Source organism: Solanum tuberosum, unplaced genomic scaffold (assembly GCF_000226075.1).
Source record: "Solanum tuberosum cultivar DM 1-3 516 R44 unplaced genomic scaffold, SolTub_3.0 scf00141, whole genome shotgun sequence".
NCBI lineage: Eukaryota > Viridiplantae > Streptophyta > Magnoliopsida > Solanales > Solanaceae > Solanum > Solanum tuberosum.
In genome coordinates this window covers 487,709-499,714 of record NW_006239075.1, presented here as the reverse complement: position 1 = coordinate 499,714, position 12,006 = coordinate 487,709, and the positions used below count along the sequence as shown (strand labels likewise).

Sequence of the window (12,006 nt, the reverse complement as noted above, 5' to 3'; positions counted from 1 at the left end):
AAACTTGAAATAATATATTAAAAGATAAAAACTATGAAATAGTATAAGAAATATTTTAAAATTATATCAATGTAAATATTTTTATGTATAAAATAAAATTTTAAAATTACATATATAATGTCGGGTTGATTTTTTTTTGTTAAAACCAAACCAACCCAAATATAGTCGGGTTTTTTTTTCCAATATCAAACCAAGTCAAACAAAACCACTAGTGGGGTTTTTTGTTCGATTTGACTCGATTTACGATTTGGTTCGATTTTCGGTTAAATTTTGTACACCCGGAACATAAAGATTAAATAAATTCTCTGGTCATCAACGTATTAAGCAATTGTCCGACTTGATTTTTCAAAGGTCAAACTAGACCTTAATAAGAAATTGTAATTTATGAAAATTGATGGGTTTTTGTGTCAAACTTCCTATATGTAAATTGTCCCAAAATTATCATTGACCAAATCCATTTTGACCTTTAGATGATAAATATGGATAAACATACTAATAATTTTTTTAGACTCTATCGGATGGAAAAATATCATAATAATAATTTTTACATATAAAATGACAGCGAAGTTAGAAATTTTACTAAAAAAGTTAAAACAAATTTAGTACATATATTTCTAAAATGAGAATGTAATTATGGTCCAAGAAACTGTGTAAATTACAAAGCCTACGGTTATACATTGAACTCAAAAGGTCTAAATCATTGTAATTATGATGAGTAAATTAAATAACTTAAAAGCTTAATTTAAGTATGTAAAATTATTTAATAAAATTAGACAAAATGTTCAATAAGTCCAAAATTCCATACCCAAATAACCTAATTATTATTTATTATTAAAATTAGTCCTCCTTCTTTCTTCGTTGCTTTCCTTCTTCATTCCCCCCTTAGTCTGTCATGTCAGCAATATTTAAAACTTCTTAAATTTCGATTTTAAAATTTGATGCATCGTAAATATGTATCATTTCGGATAAATAATATATCAAAAGGGATTTTAAGCTAAAGACAATATAGGAAGGAGGGGGCAGGGCCGACTCAACAAGATCGGGGGCCTAAAGCCAAACTTTAAAGAGAGACCCTAATATTTTAAGAAGTATTTTGTTTCTTTAATCTCTTTAATAATTTTATTCTTGATTTCACTTGCCAATAAGTTTAATAATTCACTTTGTATATTATGTCCAAGGTAATGACTATGAATTTCGTCATGCTTATTCTTCAAATAAGTTCTTGCATAGCTGGATCAAATTTATTAGAGAAAATGGTCAAATGCCTCCCAATCTATTACCGAATTCCCAACTACACACTTCAACTTTACGAGTGTCCTATCACCCCCCTAAATTGTTTAAAACTGAAATTATTACACCCTTATAAAGGAACAACCACATTTATATTGACAGGTGAAACTCACACGTTTGACACGTGGATTTCTTTAAAAACTATTATTTTTTACCTTTTTCTCCTATATTTTTATCTTCCCTTCCAACACCAAAAGTATTTTCATCATTTTTTTCTTTCATTGCAAATAGAAAACTTCACCAATCAACCTATCGACACCACCCACTTCCTACCACCAGCATTATCAAGTCCTAAATCTTTTGACATATCAAAAAACATCAATTATTAACGCTTCTTTTCTTTCTTTACAATTGCCTATAAATTAATTCATATCTTTTTGGAGGAACTCTAAACAATTTGACGACTTATAATAGCAAAAGGAAATTTCTAACTATCTTCCGAAATCATTAGATCTGCACTCATTTAAAAGTTAGTGTCACACCATCTCATCACATGTGGGTTTCATTGAAAACCCAAAATTATTTCTGGGTTTGAAATAAAATTGCCAAATTGAGGCATCGAATAATCAAGATATGAATTTCCAACCTAATCGGCCTTGTGGGTTGACATGTAAAGTGATGATTAACAACTCCAATAATCTCAATAAGGAATTGATTTTCAATTTTTTCTAATTTCATGCACAAATTGAAAAATACAAATTCAAGAATCAAGAGGAATACTAAAATTTCATTGTCAATTATGTGGAGATGGTAGTGACGGTGACGATAGAGAAAATAGTGGCGGTGGCGATTTAGAGATAATGAGTGGTGGAATTTGATCTAGAGTGTAATGAAGAAGAAAGAAACAAATAAAGAAAAAAGAATAATTATAAATACAAGTATTTCTGAAAAGAAATATTAAAAATAAAAGTTTACTATTTGATTTTGGTGCTCACTCTCTCAAGGAGAGTGAAATACACTCATTTTGCCACATAAGCATTTAGGGAGATGATAATTTCAGTTTTAAATAGTTTGGGAGGGTGATAGGACTCCTGTAAAGTTTAAGTGTGTAGTTGGGAATCCGATAATAGATTGGGGGGCATTTGACCATTTTCTCAATTTATTAATCATTTCAATTAGGTTTTAAAAATTACCATTACTTTCTTGATAGATCTTTCCATTTGTTCCCCTAAATGCTAAATTATTTTTCCAAAGAGTTTTGATCACGTCAATAATTCTTGACAATACATTTTTCCGTTGCAATTTATCTCTATCAATTTGTTCCTGCACAACTTTATCAATTGTTTTTTTTTAATGAAATCTCATTTCTAAATCAATACACGAGCTCATATTATTAATAATATGTTCATTCTTTACTTCATTGACTTTGAGCTTAACACTAAGATTTCTCCACTCATTACTACCTTCACTAGCTAGTTTACTACTGCAAATAATAGAAGTTGTGCTAAATAATTTACAACAAAACAATTTTTTTTTTATCCAAATCTTTAGAGTAGATTAATCATTTTCTTTCATGCTTTTCTCCGTTTACCAATTTTTGAATATAGTGTGTTGTAGAAAAATGTTGTACGTATTTATCTTGTGGAAAATTATATCAGTCATTCTAAATGGTCCATTTTCTACTAATAGATCTCTCAATTTTTTATCAACATTATTCCATTGACTTGGATCTTATATATTTTTAGGGATGCAACTATTTAAATTATCTAGGAGTTCTTGATATCGGGAACAATGTCACATTTTCACCAACTTCTTCTAGATTTTATTCTTGGGTATTATTATCATCTAAATCAATTCTATTGGTGACTTGTTCATTCGAAATATTTATTATTTGTCAAAAATCTAAAAGGGAAAAGGCTCAAATATGCCATCGGACTTTCAGAAAAGGCTCATTTATGTCATCCGTTAAAAGTTTGACTCATTTATGCCATTATCGTTTAAGAAAAGGCTCATTCATGCCATTATTTTTTAACGGTGATTTTGCAAAACCATTTTTTACACATGGCCAATTATAATTCGGCCACGTCATTATTTTTTTTATTAATAAAAAATCAAAATTCATAAACAAACATTGAATTAAAATAACCCACCCAACTAAAAACCCACCCAAGTAAAGACCCACCCAAATTTAAATCCCTATAACTCATCAATAACCCAATTTTTCATTCAATTTTTCAATCCAAAAAGCCCTAAGATCCTTCTCACCCTCTTTCACTTCTTGGGCGATTGGATGAGTTCTAACACATTCCCTAACCCTCAAACTTAATTCTTCCATTATCATCTCCTTCAATTAATTTATTTTCTAACAATGTCTGAGGGGTCGAATGTCTCTTCTAGTTCAAAGAGGAGGTGTTATTGTGGACTTGAAGTCAGTCAATTCACGGCGTGGACACCGATCAATGGACACCAAATGGATGTTACAAAATGTGTTTGACTGATAACAACTTCAAGAATCTAGCTACTGGAGATGTTGTTGACAAAATTTGTGTGTCATTTATAACACATGAGGATTTGGTTGGGACTACAAATGCTGAGGGTTATTTCGAGACTTCACTTTTCTACGGAGATTTCAAAGCTATTGTTACTCATCCTATGATGGTGGTTTCAATCTTTCACCACAATTTAACAGTGATGCCTACTACATCTGAAAGTAGCAGTGAAAGAGTATTCAGTTACAAATTTATGGCTGCTTGAGTCAAACATGCCATAGGGATTATGTGCAGTAATCTATTTTCTTTTTTTTGTGTTGCATTTAAGTGTTTATCATAAATGAAAGTCAGGTTGGATGAACGAATTACTTGTTTTCTATTACTACTATCAACATGCTTTTTAGTTGTCATGTTGCGCTAGATATTCGTAACGGAAAGTCTTACAACTTGCAACCTTCTTCATATCAAATATGTTGAAAAATACATCTTAAAATGTTGGTTAAATTTTATATTGTTTGACTCTCAAAATTTCGTGAGCTACTCAGTCGCTCCAATTATCTTGGTCGATCGCAAAAGCTTGTCCATCCCTCCCTTAATCACAAGGGAATAACTCTACCCATATCACGTCCTATCGTAGAGTGTTTAAACGACATCTTACATCATGATATTAAAAACAGTTCCCAAAATAAACAACTTTGCTAGAGAAATGCTAGAGAAGCATATCAAAATGAGATTAGAAAGCACCATAATCTGCTGTATAAATTCCAGAGTTGCACTTCACCATTGACCAACTATAGAAAGATAACAGTAACATGCACCAGACCGTAGACATTGCCATACATGCATCTAACAAAAATAATGACACAAGACCTTCAGCCTCTTAAGTGAAGGATAATAATCACAATGCATAAACAAATTCCAAGCAGTAGCAATACAAAAGCTCATTGAAAAGAATTGTGATGTCAACCTGCACTAAGGAGTTCCAATTATTGCAACCTGCAATAAATTAATTGAAGGAGATGATAATGGAAGAATTAAGTTTGAGGGTTAGGGAATGTGTTAAAACTCATCCAATTGCCCAAGAAGTGAAAGAGGGTGAGAAGGATCTTAGGGCTTTTTAGATTAAAAGTGAATGAAAAATTGGGTTACTATAGGGATTTAAATTTGGGTGGGCCTTTACTTGGGTGGGTTATTAATTGGGTGGGTTATTTTAATTCAATGTTTGTTCATGAATTTTGATTTTTTATTATAAAAAAAATAATGACGTGGCCGAATTATAATTGGTCACGTGTAAAAAATGGTTTTGCAAAACCACCGTTAAAAAATAATGGCATGAATGAACCTTTTCTTAAACGGTAATGGCATAGATGAGCCAAACTTTTTAACGGATGGCATAAATGAGCCTTTTCTGAAAGTTCGATGGCATATTTGAGCCTTTTCCCAATCTAAATAGGGCTCTTTTTTAAGATTTATTTAATTCTTCAAGTTTTCTCTCTTTTTGCAAAATCAGAATCATGTTTTCTAGTTGACATATCAAGATTGAATCAATTTTCATAATAATTCAAACAATTTACATATACTTAAGAATATCAACAATAAAAACCTCTTACACGTTTTTTTTTCTCAAAAAATTAATATAATTTTTTTATAATATATGTGTTTTACTCGAAAAATAAAAGAAAAAATGACTTGTTTCGAAAAATCGACTAAACTTATGATTTGAAGAGAAATTGATTTTTTCAAAAGATACAAAGTCGCCACTTAATTTTTTTTAGTAAAAATCAAGAAAAAACTTAAAGTTTTCAAAAGATTCAAACAGATAAAATCAATTGAAAAAGGGTTCAAGTTCAATGTACATTCCGAGAAGGTGTTAAGCCCTCGAAATGTCCGCTAAATTGCAGTTGACAGACGATTTGACTAAAAATAACTTTGACTAATTTTTAAACCTTTAACTAAGTACAAGAACTCTTTTCTTTTCTAATTAACTATTTCTTAGGGGAAATAAAATAAAAGAGATCATTCGAAAGGGAAGTAACTTAAGTGTTAACACGACTAAGGCTAAAATAGAGCTGAGTAATAAATAAAACATATATATAAGAAAAATAAATAAAACTTTTGAATATAAAGAGAAATGACTATCTTCGGGAATTTAATTAAGTTAAACCAAAGTGAAAATAAATTGTTAGTTAATTCAATGAAATAAATAAAGAGGAAAAGGGAGAGAATATTGAACTTGGGCTTTTTGCCCAAATTCGAAATTGGGCTTGCCAACACTTTTATCCATGTCCTATTATCTAAAGTTTGTCAATAATGATGGGTTTTGGCCCATCTCATCAAAAATCAGCTCCTTATCATTTTTGGGTCTGCTGTAATTTCATTGGGCTTTGGCCCATTTTTTGCTACCTGGACCTGCTGGCAACAAAGATCTTGGGCTTGAAGCCCATTTTTGAGTTTCCCAGAATTGTATACATTTGTATACTGATGTATATCAGCCCCTGTTCTTGTATATTATACGTATACAGACGTATGCAATCCATTTTTTCAGCATGTGTTTCATCCCGATTTTGACCTGTTCATCGATTCTAAAGGCTGGCCGACTCGAAGGAAAGGGTTTGAGCCTTTATGGATCTCTTGAAATGCAGGGAAAGAAAAATAGGAGTTCATGGCGAACTCGAACAGATTTCACATGCCACGAAAATGATGATAAGAATTAGCCAAGGAAAAGTGACATGGAATAAATAATAAACTTGATGAAAGGACAAATAAAAATAAAATGAAGCTATTATTTAACTACTCGAACTAGTCAAAACAAAGAAGACTATGCATATACGAACAATACAACACTCATAATAAGTTTCACTCATAACATACAGTGGCTATGAAACAAAAAAAAAACATGCTACCTTTTTGAACAAATGGGACAAATAAAATTTATAAATGAGACCATCTACAGAGGTGAGTCTCCCAAACAAACATAACAAAAAGAAGTGAGCAGCCATGACTTAAACTCAAACAACGACTCAATCTAAATATTAACATTATCGGGAAGTTTCTTACGACTAACTTTAAGCCCTTTTAAGGAATAAAATGACCAGGGCACATGAAATCTGAAAAATCATGCTAAGAACACTTTGATCAAACTTTTATCAAACTCGTTCACACTATATGAAACGCATGCAGCTGAGCAGGGACAATTTTGAAAACAAAAATCCATGCTCAAAATAACTAGGTTGCATTAGGGAAAATCACACAACTACACTAAACACAAAAGGTCAATTTTAGTTTCAAAAGAAAGAGCAAAAACAGGATATTAAGAGCTAAAATGAAACCTGAATATAAAACACCACACCTTATCAAAGCTATAATCACATCTCCCAAATCAGATTTGCAATAATCGAAACAAGAAAATAAAGTATAGGCAACACAATCAGTTGTTAACATGTAGAACAACAAGATTACTTAAAACTAGCACTAATCACACTCTTATACAAATAAAATCAGTAAGGGAACCATCATAAGCGACCGCTCAAATATCATCAGAACTATAATCAAATCTGTAGAGAAAAGAAGAGTGATACATAAAGAAAACAAGTTGAACAACCCATATTTGTCTAAAAAAAATACGAAAACAGAGAATATGACGAGTATTCAATGTACTCCACATAGAAAGCATCGCATTAAACTAAATCCGAACATGATAACATGAATATATCTAGCAATTAGAGGGAGGACTATCATCAATCAACCCATATTCAAGCATAATCTAAGTGACATGAACATTCAAGGAACATAAAAGTCGAGAAGAAAGAAATGAAACGAAAACGAGATAGGGACAAGGTTGTTACCTTTTCCTAGGCAACGGACTGGGACCAAAACAAACGGAGGAGTAGCGACTTCACCACGAATGGAAATCAAATAGAGCTACTATGAAGAATCTCCGATGCAAGCTTCGAAACAAATTTCTAGGACTCGGAATTTCTAGATTTAACAACTATAGCTATCCCTTTCTTCTTACAAATATATTCTTGTATGTAGTCTTTAGCTACTGGAAAACCGAAAAATCTAAAGGAAGTCGAAAACCAAAACTCGAACCTATTTCGTATTTGGTTTCTATAGCTATTTCTTACTAAGTATTTCTCTCTGTATCAACTGAAATCCCAATTTTTTTCCCAATCTTTTCCAACTCTCTTACTGAAGGTAAATGAGGGGTTTAAATACAGGGGAAAATAGGGTTCGATTTAGAGGGGAAAACGGGCAGATTTGGATAAGATTTTATGAATTCGAAATTCGAAAATCTCTTAACAGATAAGGTTGGAGCTGGAATTAGTACAAATCTCCAACGGAAAACAATTTTGGGCGCTTGATTTTCGAGCAAGGACGAGTGAGTTGCGGAGATGGAGACACATAATGATTCTCCAAAGATTTTGGTACGAACGATAAGGAGAGAGGAGGAGGAGGAGGATGCGCGAGAGCTGGGCTCAATTTTCTGCTGGACTTGCAATTCTGGACTGCTTATGGGTCGCGATTGCTGCTGATTTGGGTTGCTGAGTTTCTGGGTTTGTTCGCTGGGAAGAAGAACAAGTTACACGGGTGGGGTAGCGTACTGTTTGCTGTTGTGTTGTTGTGTATGTGTTTGTTTGGTATTGTAATTGGAATGAGCTTCTTTAGTATTGTAATTACGCTTGGATTGGGTTATTTGACAAGTTGGGATGCTGAGAATTGTTGTTATATGGCCCAACTTGGTTTCTTAAAATTGAGTTGAAGGCATGGAAGGAAGTGGCTAAAATTGCTAATAAGGAAGTAGCCATTTAGAGTTAACAATTTAGCCAAATTGAGTTTAGTTGGTGATTCGGCTAAAAATTAAATTATATGAATTAATATAAATTAATTAATGAGCTTCTTAATCTTAACGAAATAAAAAAAATCGACTTAATTATAATATAATTAATCCAAAAAATGTAAAACTATTATATAACTAAACTAATTAGTAAAATATTTAAACAAAACAAAATCTTTGTTGAGATGATTTTCGAATATTTATAAAATGTACTGATTATATATAAAATTATATAAAACTTATATATTATCTAAAAATTATAAAAAAAAAGTGACAAAACTATTTAAAATAAGTTGCAAACTATATTATTATTTATTTATTTTTGAAATTTTGTAAAACTAATTATTTTAAATCATTTAAAATTGAAGAAGCTCGAAATGATTACTTTATATTGTGGAGGTCCAAAATTGGGTGTCAACAATATGTATAAGTATTTTTTTATAAAATGGGGGGCCCAAAATATATGGGGCCCCAAGCGATGGCTTTATTGGCCTAGTGGCTAAGACGGCCCTGGGGGGGGGGGTAAAAAAAAGTCAGGATATGACAAAAGCATCTTTTTGAATCGAATGGACTTTTATGAGATATGACGAAATTTGATACATGGATATAAAAAGAGGACGCTTTCTTGTGTTGCATCGAAGACAATGACCTAAGAGACAAGCACCTTCTCTTAGGTTTCTTCCTCTCGTTCCCATCGCCGCTCAGTCCGCTTTAGATCGAAAGATTAGCAAAGCGGAAAAAGAAAGAGTGAAGGAGAGCAGCATCTTATTGATCTCTTCGCGAAAACTGCCGGATCGTAGAAGCAAAACATAGAGAAGAGCTCATATCTAAATTTTGAGACTATATCTAGAGGAGATTTGAGTTGGTTGGGATTAAGAAAATTGGTCTACAATGCATATTTTATTGTATCAGTAATGTGTGTGTGTATATATATATATATATATATATATAAATTCTCTAATACTACGTAGTTTTACATTCATCTGTACAAGATTATACACTATTTATACAATATTGATACACTATATACATTGTTGATACATACATATACATATGACCATTTAAAAATATTTTTTGTTAATTTTTTATGTCATGTAGACATAAATTCCACAAATAATAAAATATTGAAAAATCTAATATAAAAAATACGACACTTATGTTATATTAATTGGATTTAATCTTTAGTGATATCTTATTTGTTCTCAAAATCATAATATTATTTTAACTATGACACTGGTGCTACTGCCTATCACCACTGTCCCAAAGATCGAAACAGGAAAATTATCTCAAGCCACAATTTATATAAAACATGAAATCTATTTCTATTGAATTGAAACTTATTCAACAAAGATGTTTAGTTTTTTTCCATACACGATTTTTTCAATTAATTTCGAAGTTTTGAACATTAGGCAAGTAATTAATACAAATAAAATCCTACTAAAGTAAGAAAAACCTTGTTCATTCCTACACAATCTTTGAAACGTGGCAACATTTATTTTTCAGTACTATAGTTGTATACATATACATAAAAGAACTTATTTGTAGAGTGCATAAATTAATTACTACTAAGCTTAAGATAATAGAGGAGGAATACTTTGTTCATTCCTAAAGAAATTTGTTGGATCAATTTTAGTCTTGATTTTCACCAATCTATCAAAGTTGTTCTTGAAATATTTCACTCCCCAAATTCTTGCTTGTTCATAGCTTGTGTTTCCTTTGTTGTTCACTCCCAAATCAAGATCTCTATAGTTGAAATAAGCACCTCTAGGAGATTTTGACACATACCTAGCCATGTAACCATAAAGTTTTCAAATCCAAGCTAAGTTACTTTGAGAATTTTTCACTCTCCCCCAAAACACTGCATAATGAATCATAAATATGTTTCCAGCTCTATGAGGGAAAGGTGTTTCATATTCTGAGATGTCCCTCAACTTTCCTCCGTAGGGACTAAACTGTAATTCAACTGAGTTTTCACCTACTTGGTTGAATAGTTTCCATATACCTTCAAGACCATTAATAGAAATTGGTCGTTGGACATAGTCTGATTTCCCTTTGAAATAATATTCTTGATTAGTTGCGCTATTATTCCAATGAAGTAGCACATCAAGTGATGTGCCCCTAGGGAAACCAGCAAAGAAGAGTATAGATTCGATCCAACTCATCTCAATGCAATCTTCTTTCACTAACCCTAGTTTCGAGAAACTATCTTGCATTTCGTGGAGGAGTTCATCTACTACTCCAACAAACATTGTAGTGAAAAAGGCGTAGATAGTCCTTTGTCCACGCCTGATTGGAGATTCACTACTCTTCAGGAAGAGCCTGAGGAGAAGATTGTCATCAACTTTGTCCGCGATATGTTGCCATTTGTAGACTAGTTGAGTTGCATTTTGTTCCAACGTTCGTGTCACGTTGAATATAGTCACCTTTTATAAAATATCAAGTAATTTCACCTTCCATGAGATAATGAGACCAAAACTAGTCCCTCCACCTCCTCTAATAGCCCAAAAGAGATCCTCACCCATTGATTCTCGATCCTGAATTCGTCCATTAGCATTAATTAATTTTACATCAATGATGTTATCAACAGATGTACCAAATTTTCGTGACATCATGCGATAGCCTCCACCACTAAAGTGTCCACCAACACCAACAGTTGGGCAAGCCCTAGCAACAAAGGCCAATTTTTTACTTTTTTCCACGATTCTATAGTAAACTTAACCATGGATCGCGCCAGCTTGAATTCAAGGAGTCTTGTCTTCAGTATCTATGGAGATTGATCTTAGGTTTCTAAGATCAATTATGACAAAAGGGGTCTCCGAAATGTATGAAAGTCCCTCATAAACATGTCCACCGCCTCGAATTCTAATTTGTAGGCCATGTTTCTTGGAGCAATGTATAGCTGCCTGGATTTGGGATTCATCATTAGGAGTGAAAATAATTGATGGTTTGAAGTTAGAGGTTATCCTTTGGTTATCTGTAAAGGAGTTCAAAATGGTAGAATATGAAGAGTTTTTAGGAGTGTGGATAACTTGTGATATTGAGTTTGAGTTCATAATTTTGTGAGAAAGACATTTAAAAAAGTCATCGTGAGTTTTGTTGGCCCATGAATATGATGATGAAAACCAAATTGAGAGAAAGAGAAATATTGTGAACTTGTTGATAATAGTCATAATTGATTATTTGTTGTTGCAAATTTTGATGATTGAGAAAATGGAAACAAGAACTTCTATTTATACTTTTAGCTAGACAGAAAATAAAGTGGCACGTGGTATTAAACTATATATTAATACTTTCTCCATTTGAATTTATGTGAGAAGTTTAAGAATTTTAAAAAAAAAAAACTTATTGTCTAAAAATAAGTCACTGATGTTTGCATGATCATAAATCATTTCAAATAAAATATATATTTTATAATTAAATTATTATTAAATATAAAAATATATCATTATT

The 12,006-nt window shown here is 31.8% G+C and overlaps 1 pseudogene; it reads right to left on the bottom strand.

Annotated features, from left to right (window-relative positions):
- Positions 1–10,036: 10,036 nt before the first annotated feature.
- On the bottom strand, positions 10,037–11,726 carry LOC107061599 (tetrahydrocannabinolic acid synthase-like; annotated as a pseudogene).
- Between the last annotated feature and the right edge of the window lie 280 nt (positions 11,727–12,006).